This window comes from Bufo bufo, chromosome 6, assembly GCF_905171765.1.
Source record: "Bufo bufo chromosome 6, aBufBuf1.1, whole genome shotgun sequence".
NCBI lineage: Eukaryota > Metazoa > Chordata > Amphibia > Anura > Bufonidae > Bufo > Bufo bufo.
This window is the reverse complement of record NC_053394.1, coordinates 97,522,811-97,537,288: the sequence shown is the minus strand read 5'-3', so window position 1 is coordinate 97,537,288 and position 14,478 is coordinate 97,522,811. Positions and strand designations below refer to the sequence as shown.

General features: G+C 43.9%; 1 long non-coding RNA gene across 1 annotated transcript; it reads left to right on the top strand.

The window, feature by feature from the left end:
• The first annotated feature begins 737 nt into the window (after positions 1-737).
• On the top strand, positions 738-8,475 carry LOC121005311. Its single transcript, XR_005779910.1, has 3 exons — positions 738-761; positions 7,871-8,246; positions 8,337-8,475. It is a non-coding gene; the product is annotated as an uncharacterized LOC121005311 (long non-coding RNA).
• Positions 8,476-14,478: the final 6,003 nt, after the last annotated feature.

Here is a 14,478-nt window from a genome sequence, read left to right as displayed (position 1 = left end):
TGGAACTGTGCGGTGCTTCTGACATTGCGGCGGTGTTTGTGGCTGGAACTGTGCGGTGCTTGTGACATTGCGGCGGTGTTTGTGGCTGGAACTGTGCGGTGCTTGTGACATTGCGGCGGTGTTTGTGGCTGGAACTGTGCGGTGCTTCTGACATTGCGGCGGTGTTTGTGGCTGGAACTGTGGGAGCTGCTGGCATTGGGGGGGCTGAGGGCACTGTGGGAAGGTTGTTTGGAACTGGGGGCCTGATGTCATTGTGGGGGGCTGCTGTCTCTGGGGGTGTTTATGGCAGTTGGGGGGGGGGATCATGGCTCCTGTCGGATTCATTTTTTTAATCATTTTATTATTAGGGTCGTTCCCAAAAAAATAAAAAAAATAAAAACTATCTGCGGTGGGCAAGCCCAGATCTATATTTTAAAAAGTAAGTATTGAAAAAAAAAAATTGTTGATATATGAGGAAATAGTGCTCTACAAGTTCCTTTAACGTTATCTGCATTTTGTCTGGTATTCTGTTGCGTACAGATGTCATCAAAGAAGACATCCATAGACTGGAGTGACCCACCCAGAAGGCGCCGCCGCCGTATTCAGTGGCCGGTAAGTATAAAATCAACATTTGGAGTTTTTACTGTTTGATTCGTTGCATTAATCAGTATGTGCCCTTATTATAGATTTCTTCATCATCGTCTGTGGAGGGCTCTCCATCACCTGCCGAATCGCCAGCGTCCAGGGGAGGTGGACCAAGCCCGGACCGGGGCTGTCAAGAAGTAAGTATATATATATATATATAGACGTAGAAAAAGGGCAGCACTCCAATAAATAAAATAGCAAAAAACTTTATTTACCCATAAGGCTGTAGCGACGTTTCGGCTCTAACACAAGAGCCTTCCTCAAGCAGTGTGTACAGATCAAGATCCAAACATATATAGTGTTATAGCTAGCCATAGCCAATTACATGTTAAGTGAACATAATTAATAAATAAAGCAAAATACAGAATACATCATACATGTGAATACAGATAAAATCAGCAATACAATGTGGTTCAATCGTGGTGCACCTGATTGCTTAAAAACTATTACCATAAATATAAAACTTAGTGAGATATTTCTATAATTACATAGTTGATAATATGATCAGTGTCAACTGTAGATGATTAAATAAAGTGTCACGTGCTTACTATTACAGGTGGTGCATATTGAGGATGCAGGATGAGGGTCGGTTGTGGTCGCTGCTGACATGTGCGGTCCGGCGTGCCTAGGTCCCCACTGCGCATGCCAATACGACGTGTAATACATGTTGCCGGCCAGTATCAATACGACGTGTAATACATGCTGCCGGCCAGTATCAATCTCGTCACCTGACGCATATGCTCCTACGTCACCGCACCAAGACGGCCATTATGGATAAGGGCAAACAGCCCATTCTGTCGCCCTGACGATCATGCTGACAATTTAGTCCGATGCAGTGTGGAATCGGGATGGTACTGGCATGGGACAATGCCAGAGTGTCAAAAGTGGCTGAGTGGGCTCGGCTGAGGGATACCACAACAATGAAGAGTGGATCCGCCAGCCGTGACCACAGAGCGGCCGCGCATCTGTACGCAAATACAGAGTCGCGGCCGCTCCGATCCAACCCACCTGTCGCCACAACCTGTCGCCACAACATTCAGAGGGCTCTCCTCTTGACCCCTACCACACATGTAACGGAAAATAACAAAAACAAAAACAGTCTTCTGGAGGGAACACGGAAGTCGTTTTTCGCATAGACAATGGTATCCAGGCATCACGATCGCACTGTCAGCATGGAGGCCACACCGCCCATCATCACCCCAAACTCGCAGCATAACACCTGTAAATATAAAGATAAAGTGTGAGCATAAGTGCACGGAAGGGAATACAAAACATACAATATTAAAAGACTATTAGAATAAACGAAGATTTATGTATAGTACACACAAGTCACATAATCAACACTGGGACAATCGACATTAAAAAATACAAAGATAGAGGGCAAGACACGCCACTAACCGACCCCAACCTTGTAATCCACATTGAGACCATGTGGATGGAGGGAGTCCAACGTGTAGATCCATTTTAATTCTCGCTTTTTTAAAAGGCTAGTCCTGTTGCCACCTCTCCTAGGCATTGGTACATGGTCAATGATGCAAAATCTTAGGTCTTTCTCAGTGTGTTTCTGGTTGGCAAAGTGTTTAGATACTGGTAAATCCAGTCTTTTTTTCCTGACACTAAGTCGGTGATTGTTGAATCGTGTCTTAAAATCAGTTGTCGTTTCACCGACGTACAACAGATTACAAGGACAAACGATAACATACACAACAAAACTGGAGTCACAGGTCAGATAATGTCTCATCTGATATGAAACCCCAGTCCGTGGGTGCATGAAAGCTCTACCCTTAAGAATGAATTTACAGTTTACGCAGGACAAACAGGGAAAACAGCCGACACTGGCACCTGTCAGGGTCAGCTGTCTCGCTGTCTTCAGGGTTCCCACGTCTGCCCTTACCAATTGGTCCTTGAGACTCTTGGACCTGCGGTAGGACATGATCGGAGGAGAATGGAATTCCTTGACTGTGTTTAGACAACCGCCCAATATACCCCAGTGACGCCGAATAATGTTACTTATGTCGGCGCTCTGTTCACAGTGGGTGGAGATAAATGGAATCCTAGTCATCTGTTTTTGTTTTGCCTTCCTTTTTAGAGTGTCATCCCTGTTCAGTTGACTGACCAGTTTCTTTTGTTCCTGTAATAGCTTAATTGGATACCCTCGTTTCTCAAATTTATGTAACAGTGTATCCAAGGTATTGTTGGATGCCACAGGGTCAGAAACGATACGTTTAACCCTCAAGAACTGGGAGTATGGGAGGGATTTAACCATGGACCTAGGGTGATTACTGCTGTAGGTCAGTAGCGTGTTCCTGTCGGTTGACTTAGTAAATAATTCTGTCTGCAATTTACCATCCGACAGGATCACGCGAGTGTCCAAAAACTGCATTTCAACACAGGAATGCACCAAAGTGAACTGTAGTGCCCTATCAATTCCATTGAGGAAACTGTGAAAATCACAGAGTTGTTTGGCATCACCTGTCCAAATGAGGAAGACGTCGTCTATGTACCGCCACCACGCCCTAACATGTTGGAAGTGGTGGCTTCCATAGACGACGTCCTCCTCAAACCTGCGCATAAAGATATTGGCGTAAGTTGGGGCCACATTGGACCCCATCGCCACGCCCTGTTCCTGCACGTAGTATGAATCTTGAAATAAGAAATAATTGTGCCTAAGCACAATCTCCAACAAAGATAGTACAAAATGTTGGGAACCATCAGTGAGTGTGGATTTATCCAACATTGAACCGACCGCAGCCAATCCCTTTTGATGATCTATTGATGTATAAAGTGAAGTTACATCAAACGATGCAAGTATCACATCAGATACATCAACAAGATCAACATCCTGCAATTTAAGCAAAAAGTCGCTGGTGTCACGAATATATGAGCTGCCCCCACAAGCGAAACTGCACAGAACTTTATCAAGGAAGATGGCCACATGGCTGAAGATTGAATCGGAGCCCGAAACAATAGGGCGACCAGGGGGATCGACGAGGGACTTGTGGATCTTGGGCAACACATAAAGCACCGGAGTGACAGGATGTGTTACAGTAAGGAAATCCACAAGTCCCTCGTCAATAACCCCCGCATGCAGAGCCTCCGTCAATACATTTTCAATCAATTCAGCAACCTTGAACCTCGGGTCAAAATCAATGTGACTATAGACGGTTCTGTCACCCAATTGCCGCTTGATTTCGGCAATATACTTCTGGGTGTCAAGCACGACCACCGCGCCGCCTTTATCGGCGGCCTTAATGGTAAGTTCATGGTCGAGTTTTAATTCTTTAAGAGCAACCATCTCTTCCGCTGTCACATTGGGATGACCAAAAGGTTGTACAGATTTTATCGCCTTTAATCTCTGAATGTCAGATTTAACGGCAGCCATATACGCCTCCATTGCAGGCTCATTGACAACTGGATTGAAGGTGCTTCTAGTTGAAAGATCGAACATGTCAAGAGAGAAATCACTCATCTTGGCATGCTCGATCTTCCCCCTATTCTGGAACCAAATTCTCAACTTGATAGCACGAAAGAAATTATACAGGTCAAAATCAAGTTCGAACCAGTCCACAGTGGTTCGTGGTGAATCTTTCTTCAAAAAATTTGACTGACGCCCAAGTGAGTGTATTAAGTAAGGGGCTTTCTTTTTGCCCACGAACCACTGTGGACTGGTTCGAACTTGATTTTGACCTGTATAATTTCTTTCGTGCTATCAAGTTGAGAATTTGGTTCCAGAATAGGGGGAAGATCGAGCATGCCAAGATGAGTGATTTCTCTCTTGACATGTTCGATCTTTCAACTAGAAGCACCTTCAATCCAGTTGTCAATGAGCCTGCAATGGAGGCGTATATGGCTGCCGTTAAATCTGACATTCAGAGATTAAAGGCGATAAAATCTGTACAACCTTTTGGTCATCCCAATGTGACAGCGGAAGAGATGGTTGCTCTTAAAGAATTAAAACTCGACCATGAACTTACCATTAAGGCCGCCGATAAAGGCGGCGCGGTGGTCGTGCTTGACACCCAGAAGTATATTGCCGAAATCAAGCGGCAATTGGGTGACAGAACCGTCTATAGTCACATTGATTTTGACCCGAGGTTCAAGGTTGCTGAATTGATTGAAAATGTATTGACGGAGGCTCTGCATGCGGGGGTTATTGACGAGGGACTTGTGGATTTCCTTACTGTAACACATCCTGTCACTCCGGTGCTTTATGTGTTGCCCAAGATCCACAAGTCCCTCGTCGATCCCCCTGGTCGCCCTATTGTTTCGGGCTCCGATTCAATCTTCAGCCATGTGGCCATCTTCCTTGATAAAGTTCTGTGCAGTTTCGCTTGTGGGGGCAGCTCATATATTCGTGACACCAGCGACTTTTTGCTTAAATTGCAGGATGTTGATCTTGTTGATGTATCTGATGTGATACTTGCATCGTTTGATGTAACTTCACTTTATACATCAATAGATCATCAAAAGGGATTGGCTGCGGTCGGTTCAATGTTGGATAAATCCACACTCACTGATGGTTCCCAACATTTTGTACTATCTTTGTTGGAGATTGTGCTTAGGCACAATTATTTCTTATTTCAAGATTCATACTACGTGCAGGAACAGGGCGTGGCGATGGGGTCCAATGTGGCCCCAACTTACGCCAATATCTTTATGCGCAGGTTTGAGGAGGACGTCGTCTATGGAAGCCACCACTTCCAACATGTTAGGGCGTGGTGGCGGTACATAGACGACGTCTTCCTCATTTGGACAGGTGATGCCAAACAACTCTGTGATTTTCACAGTTTCCTCAATGGAATTGATAGGGCACTACAGTTCACTTTGGTGCATTCCTGTGTTGAAATGCAGTTTTTGGACACTCGCGTGATCCTGTCGGATGGTAAATTGCAGACAGAATTATTTACTAAGTCAACCGACAGGAACACGCTACTGACCTACAGCAGTAATCACCCTAGGTCCATGGTTAAATCCCTCCCATACTCCCAGTTCTTGAGGGTTAAACGTATCGTTTCTGACCCTGTGGCATCCAACAATACCTTGGATACACTGTTACATAAATTTGAGAAACGAGGGTATCCAATTAAGCTATTACAGGAACAAAAGAAACTGGTCAGTCAACTGAACAGGGATGACACTCTAAAAAGGAAGGCAAAACAAAAACAGATGACTAGGATTCCATTTATCTCCACCCACTGTGAACAGAGCGCCGACATAAGTAACATTATTCGGCGTCACTGGGGTATATTGGGCGGTTGTCTAAACACAGTCAAGGAATTCCATTCTCCTCCGATCATGTCCTACCGCAGGTCCAAGAGTCTCAAGGACCAATTGGTAAGGGCAGACGTGGGAACCCTGAAGACAGCGAGACAGCTGACCCTGACAGGTGCCAGTGTCGGCTGTTTTCCCTGTTTGTCCTGCGTAAACTGTAAATTCATTCTTAAGGGTAGAGCTTTCATGCACCCACGGACTGGGGTTTCATATCAGATGAGACATTATCTGACCTGTGACTCCAGTTTTGTTGTGTATGTTATCGTTTGTCCTTGTAATCTGTTGTACGTCGGTGAAACGACAACTGATTTTAAGACACGATTCAACAATCACCGACTTAGTGTCAGGAAAAAAAGACTGGATTTACCAGTATCTAAACACTTTGCCAACCAGAAACACACTGAGAAAGACCTAAGATTTTGCATCATTGACCATGTACCAATGCCTAGGAGAGGTGGCAACAGGACTAGCCTTTTAAAAAAGCGAGAATTAAAATGGATCTACACGTTGGACTCCCTCCATCCACATGGTCTCAATGTGGATTACAAGGTTGGGGTCGGTTAGTGGCGTGTCTTGCCCTCTATCTTTGTATTTTTTAATGTCGATTGTCCCAGTGTTGATTATGTGACTTGTGTGTACTATACATAAATCTTCGTTTATTCTAATAGTCTTTTAATATTGTATGTTTTGTATTCCCTTCCGTGCACTTATGCTCACACTTTATCTTTATATTTACAGGTGTTATGCTGCGAGTTTGGGGTGATGATGGGCGGTGTGGCCTCCATGCTGACAGTGCGATCGTGATGCCTGGATACCATTGTCTATGCGAAAAACGACTTCCGTGTTCCCTCCAGAAGACTGTTTTTGTTTTTGTTATTTTCCGTTACATGTGTGGTAGGGGTCAAGAGGAGAGCCCTCTGAATGTTGTGGCGACAGGTTGTGGCGACAGGTGGGTTGGATCGGAGCGGCCGCGACTCTGTATTTGCGTACAGATGCGCGGCCGCTCTGTGGTCACGGCTGGCGGATCCACTCTTCATTGTTGTGGTATCCCTCAGCCGAGCCCACTCAGCCACTTTTGACACTCTGGCATTGTCCCATGCCAGTACCATCCCGATTCCACACTGCATCGGACTAAATTGTCAGCATGATCGTCAGGGCGACAGAATGGGCTGTTTGCCCTTATCCATAATGGCCGTCTTGGTGCGGTGACGTAGGAGCATATGCGTCAGGTGACGAGATTGATACTGGCCGGCAGCATGTATTACACGTCGTATTGATACTGGCCGGCAACATGTATTACACGTCGTATTGGCATGCGCAGTGGGGACCTAGGCACGCCGGACCGCACATGTCAGCAGCGACCACAACCGACCCTCATCCTGCATCCTCAATATGCACCACCTGTAATAGTAAGCACGTGACACTTTATTTAATCATCTACAGTTGACACTGATCATATTATCAACTATGTAATTATAGAAATATCTCACTAAGTTTTATATTTATGGTAATAGTTTTTAAGCAATCAGGTGCACCACGATTGAACCACATTGTATTGCTGATTTTATCTGTATTCACATGTATGATGTATTCTGTATTTTGCTTTATTTATTAATTATGTTCACTTAACATGTAATTGGCTATGGCTAGCTATAACACTATATATGTTTGGATCTTGATCTGTACACACTGCTTGAGGAAGGCTCTTGTGTTAGAGCCGAAACGTCGCTACAGCCTTATGGGTAAATAAAGTTTTTTGCTATTTTATTTATTGGAGTGCTGCCCTTTTTCTACGTCTGCATTATTGGATTGGCTTTTATCCACATTGGGCTTTTTGCACCCTCCATTCTCTTTTTTCTGTGACGGTGCTGCCATCTTTTTTCTTTTTTTATATATATATATATATATATAGAGATCTTAATTTTTTTTTTTTATTTAAGTACAGTCTTCTAAAAAAAAAAAATATTGTTTTTAGCAATCTGCACCTAGAGCCGCCAGCGAGGATCCCCCAGTCGCCTCCAGAGTCCGCGGGAATGAGCGTGGCGGTCGTAGATGTGTAAGTATTGAATTAAGTAGTTTTAATTAGCATTTTGTATTAGGATTTACATTAAATTTTGTATTTCCTTTTTTTCAGGGTTCCGTAGGCTCCACCAGGGAAGATGAGGAGTTCGGGGTTCCGAGCATAGATAAACTGCTCCTCATCCGACTGGTGGAGGCGCGTCCAGCATTATGGGACCACTCCGACCGCCACCACGCCGATCATCGTCGTACCCAGCGGCTCTGGAGGGACATCTCTGCTTCAGTTTTTGAGACCTGGGGGGATCTAGATGCGGCGGCTCAGGAGAAATATGGTAAGTAAAACAATATGTATTTTAATACTTTAAAATATTGTTCTTTTCCTTCATCATGCTGATTTTAGTTTTTATTGTTTTTTTCGATAGTCAAACTGGTTACAACGCGTTGGCGATCTATCCGGGACCGCTTCAGGAGGGATTACAACAAGGAGGTTCAGGCCCCGAGTGGCTCCGGAGGAACCTCAGGGGCCACCTACATCCATACGGCGGCCCTGGGGTTCCTACGAAGGGCGATGGCACCGAAAAGGTAAATATTTATAACAACTGTTCAAAAAATAAATTGTAAAGGGGCTGTCTGAGACAGCGGAGCGTTTGGCTCCCCTGTTTTGGCCAGCCCCCCCTACAGTCAGATGGACAACTGTTCTCTCCGTCTGACTGTAAGGGGCTGTCTGAGACAGGGTAGCGTTTGGCTCCCCTGTTTTGGCCAGCCCCCCACAGTCAGATGGACAACTGTTCTCTCCGTCTGACTGTGAGGGGCTGTCTGAGACAGGGTAGCGTTTGGCTCCCCTGTTTTGGCCAGCCCCCCACAGTCAGATGGACAACTGTTCTCTCCGTCTGAATTTAAGGGGCTGTCTGAGACAGCGAGGCGTTTGGCTTCCCTGTTTTGGCCAGCCCCCCACAGTCAGATGGACAACTGTTCTCTCCGTCTGAATTTAAGGGGCTGTCTGAGACAGCAGAGCGTTTAGCTTCCCTGTTTTGGCCAGCCCCCTATGGTATACGGTAGACATAGCATAGATAGAACATGGATGTTTTATTTAGAGAACAATTCCTAACTTTCATTTTTTTTTTTTCTACAGAAGTGCCAGCAGCACTCGGGAGCCTGACCAACCTCCTGAGGCGGAACCGGAACGGATCGCCAGCGCCAGCCCTCCTGTCCCTCATGCATCGGCTCAGGATAATCCGAGTCCCCTACCGGGTCCCTCCGCTCAACAGAGGCTCTTAGGTTTTCGTCAAAATTTGAGAGCCCTGGTGAGCAGGCAGAGATCCGGTAGGCCAAATCGAGTTGATTATGCAAACCTTGTAGAGGTCGTTTCCGACTCTCTAGAAGGTTTTGCCCAACATCAGATGGAGTTTGGTGCTGACTTGATTCGCCGCTGGGAGGGGGCGGAGTCGGCATTTCAACGCAGCCCAAACTACCATTATGGGCTAAGCATGATCAGTTTGATGGACTCAATGACGCCCGAGCAGTTGCATGAGTACAAGATCATGCTAGAGAACGGGTCATGGGAAATCATGCACCGCCCCCAACCCCCACCCCCACCCCCATCCCACACCTACCCCCCATCCCACACCTACCCCCCATCCCACACGAGTGGCCAGTACCGACAACCTTTCCCTTCCCACCCCCCCGAGCATGTGTTTCCTTCTGCTTCTTTTTCTTCTCCTGCCCCGTATTTTCCTCCTACTTCTTTTCAAACTCCCTCCACCTCTACACATGCTCGGGCCTCCTCCTCCTCAGACCCTTCCTTTCTCCACACCCCGCAATTACGCCCTGCATCCTTTCCTGTGGCCCGTAGTTTTACCTCAGTGGATCGCCAGGACAGGGGGGCTACCATTGCCAGCCCCAGACCATGAACCCCACGACAGTCCACCTCCCCTCACCGTTATGAACAATTGTAAATATAATTTTTGTTTATATTTATTTTATTTCTTTTCTGTAAAAAAAATTAAAAAATGTTTATACTTTACTGCACTGTGTCTGTGTTTTATTGTCCTGTACAGGGAACCTTGGCACTATAGCTGTGTTGAAATTAAAACTACCCTAGTCTCACTACTGTGCGTTTATTATAACACCCTTGGTAGTTTTTATATCAAAACAGCATTAGTGCCAATGTCGTAAGATCCATTAAAACCTGACCATCAATATTGAGCTATCTTTTGGCTCTTTATTGATCGTAGACCCTATGATTGGCACATGAACAAGCAAATGCTTGCTCATTGTTCAATCTTGTGCCCTTTCATATGAGCCCTTGTGGGAGTCACGGTCCATGAGCATCAGGAATTCATTAATAAATTGTGATTTTAACGTTTAATGATTTCCCGATGACGCTAATAAAACCAGTGTGATTACCACAAGGGACACGCAAGGGACATACAGTTTTTAAAGGGGTTATTCACATAGACAATGGGGGGATTTCACTTGAATATGTCCCCATTGTCTGATAGGTGTGGGTAAACATTGGTAGGACCCGCACCTATATCGAGAATGGAGCGGGGAGCACTGTTGCTGTAGGACACATTTCCCATGGTATGTCCACCACCAAGCGCTAATCCCCGCCTCTCACATAGAAGTGAATGGAGGGCGGCAGCACAGTGCGACCTCATCTACTTTCTTGGCTTCGTTCTCAATATATGTGAGGGTACCAGCCGTGGGACCCGCACCTATAAGACAATGTAGGTATATCTTAAAGTGGTATGCCCCCATTGTATGAGATGAGAAAACCCCTTTAAGGCCTCTTGCACACGACTGTATGCCCCAAGAGACATACGGTCCGTGAGCGGGCCATATGTCCCGTAGTGGCATTGATCGTGCGCACGAGAGCACACAGCATCATAGTGTACAATCATCCTGTGCAAGTTGAGCTGCCCGCGGGGATATAGTCTTGCACTAATAGATCATATGAGTGCGGGACAATAGCCCAGTTTGCGGCACAACATGGTCAGCATCATGATGCTCTGTACTCCTGTACGCACGATCAATGACGATCAGGGACATATGGCCCTCTAACGAACACTATACATCTTTAAGTGCATGTAGTCATGTACAAGAGTCCAAAAGGTGTGGTCCATTATCAAAGCCGGACCAGCTTTGGAACTTCAACAAGATAGCCCTGGAGAAATGTAGGAGCATTAAAACCCTATAGATCTGAATACATGAAGATGGAACCTAAAGATACTTTTCCTTCCAAAACGGATCCGCTAAACGGATGACAAAACGGAAACCAACGTGACAAACGGATCCGTAAAACAGACGGATCCGTACAAACGGATCCGTCTGAATGGCTTCCGTTTGGCTCCGTTTAGTCAGTTTATTGACGGATCCGTTTAAAATGCCCTTCAAACGGATCCGTCAAACGCTAGTGTGAAAGTAGCCTTAGTCTGCCAGGGAATGTTGTTTTTTATTTTTTATTTTTTTTACTTTGTTATTAACATATCTAAATGTTATTTATGGTTGTAACAGAATGTTTTAAAACTGAATGTTTCCGAAGGGCGAAGGGCATTCCAATGTTTATTCAGAAATCTTATGATTTCTCTTTTCATTGTCATATGTTATTATAAAATTACTGGGGAATTTCTTACTACTAATACATGAATTTCACTTCATTTTCAAACAGTTAGCTTGGCTTACTTGTAGGTTTTCTTAAAAGCTATTTTTATAAACCTTTTCTCACATACACGCTAAAACTATCCAGCAGGCTGTTCCAGCAGAGTAACAGCCTATTGGAGTTAAACTTATGCGGCATAGCTGGTGGGGCCATAACACTGTCAGAACTCATTGACTATAATGGGATCCAGCGGCATAAGTGCTGGGATCCGGTCGGACAAAAAACGGTGCTTGCACTAGTTTTTGTCCAGCCAAATCCTGTGACTCTTGTGAGAAACCAGACAGATCCCTGATGGATCCCATTATAATCAATGGGCCGACAGTAGACGGCAGTATCTGTCTATGCCGGATGCTGCGAACTACAGCAAGCTGGAGCCTTCCAGATAGCTTTAATGCATATGTGAAACTAGTTTAAGAGGTTTGGGGTATCATTTTTCAAGAACTTATTTTCTTCACTTTTCTCAGTGTTTTATAATCTGCAATTTTGGAGATGTTTTTCTCACTCTTCTGAATTGGCTGTTCAGTATATTCTGAACCAATTTTTAACAGTGTGCACTTCAGGAATTTTGTCTACATTATAAAGTGGTCATCAATATACCATGGAATAGATAATATGATTGTTGGAATTGGGGTAATTGTATATGGATGAGGGCTCAAATCACTAATGAACAAATTTGCATAAGTTGGGGTGTCCCACATTGCTATAGATAGATAGATAGTTCATCCTGAATGGAAAATATGTTATGTTTATATAGATATAGTTTGTAGTGGCTCTCCCTCCTCTGCAAAATTGGTAAGGGTGCTTTGTAGTGTTTGACTCACCCTGTCAAAAAATTTGTAATAGATAAAAGTAAAAAGCAATTCAAGCACTCACCATCTGGGACTAATAGTAGAATAAAGGACAATAATTTTATTATATATAAAAATTAAGGATAAAATGTTTATATTGACTATTGAAAACTGCAAATACTCCAGAATATAGTTAACGAATAGTAGCAGTGGAGTGATAAAAAATAATAATAAAATTATATAAAGTTACAATAATAGCAATTTACAAATTGACTGATAGATGCAATAAAATTGGTAAAAAAAGGAATGTCTCTTTTTCCGTGGATAATTGTGCAAAAGTGCAGAAAAATGTGTGCAAAAATGTTAACAATATTCCGGTGCAGGATGTGTGACTCCGGATAGTCATTAAAGGTTGATATAGATGTTTAAAAACTTATCCATCTAATTGTGCATACTTGTTGGGAAAAAAAGGAAAAAAGGTTGCAATGTTTCAGATAATAAGTATCGAGTGTCCGTACTTGTAGGGGTCTTTCTGGAGATCACATTTGAGAAATATACTGTTAGTGATGATATTAAGTGTCGATCGTCTTTAATTGTAGAAAACTATTGTAGATTTCCACTTAAAAGGTCAAATAGGTGAGACCATCTCTACTGTCAGCAAATTATTGTGGAATTCACACTTGAGGGATATAGATATATAACGTCTCTATTCCCTGCAGACTTCTATAGATATGGCATTTGGACGGTATAATATAAATAATGCATGTCTCTATTCACAGGAGACGTATTTAATTAAGGCTGGAATCGGGAGCGTCCCACCCGTTACTTACCCCTCCTGGTGTGTCTGCGTAGTTTCTGTGTTGCTCCGTGTGGAAGTTTTCGTGTAGCTCTCCTCGCTACACTGTTGGCGTCTCACGTGACTTTAGATCGGTCACGTGTTCGCCCGGCGTGTCACGTGTTGCTTTCAATTCTTGCGATTTTATTGTATACATATATTGTATATAATCGTGAGATTCCGATTATTTGTAATGGAAATATTTTGATTGTCTCTCACTACCGAGTCCCCGACTTTGAAGTGAGCTCGAGATAAAATCACAATAGTTTTTGAAATATAGATTTGCATTCCAACACGGTGCTGATTTAAATTATATGTGAATTCCAGAGTCCTCGATTTTAGTAGATGAATAAATGGCTGAACTTGTAGTTATCCAAAAAGAGGGTCCCATTCAATACACCCAGACGCGTTTCGAGGTGTACTACCTCTTTCTCAGTGGCCAGGCTGGAAGAGGTAGTACCCCTCAAATGCGTCTGGCGGTATTGGATGGGACCCTCTTTTTAGATAACTACAAGTTCAGCCATTTATTCATCTACTAAAATCGAGGACTCTGGAATTCACATATAATTTAAATTAGCACCGTGTTGGAATGAAAATCGATATTCCACAACTATTGCGATTTTATCTCGAGCTCACTTCAAAGTCGGGGACTCGGCAGTGAGAGACTATTGAAATATTTCCATTACAAATAATCGGAATCTCACGAATATATACAATAAAATCGCAAGGATTGAAAGCAACACGTGACACGCCGGGCGAACACGTGAGCGATCTAAAGTCACGTGAGATCCCGACAGTGTAGCGAGGTGAGCTACACGAAAACTTCCACACGGAGCAACACAGAAACTATGCAGACACACCAGAACGGGTGAGTGGCTGAGTAACGGGTGGGACGCCCCCGATTCCAGCCCTAATTAAATACATCTCCTGTGAGTAGAGACATACATTATTTATATTATACCCTCCAAGTGCCATATCTATAGAAGTCTGAAGGGAATAGAGACGTTATATACCTATATCCCTCAAGTGTGAATTCCACAATAATTTGCTGACAGTAGAGATGGTCTCACCTCTTTGACCTTTTAAGAGCAAATCTACAGTACAATAGTTTTATACAATTAAAGACGATTGACACTTAATATCATCACTAACAGTATATTTCTCAAATGTGATCTCCAGAAAGACCCCTACAAGTACGGACACTCGATACTTATTATCTGGAACATTGCAACCTTTTTTCCGTTTTTTCCCAAGTATGCACTTCAATTAGATAAGTTTTT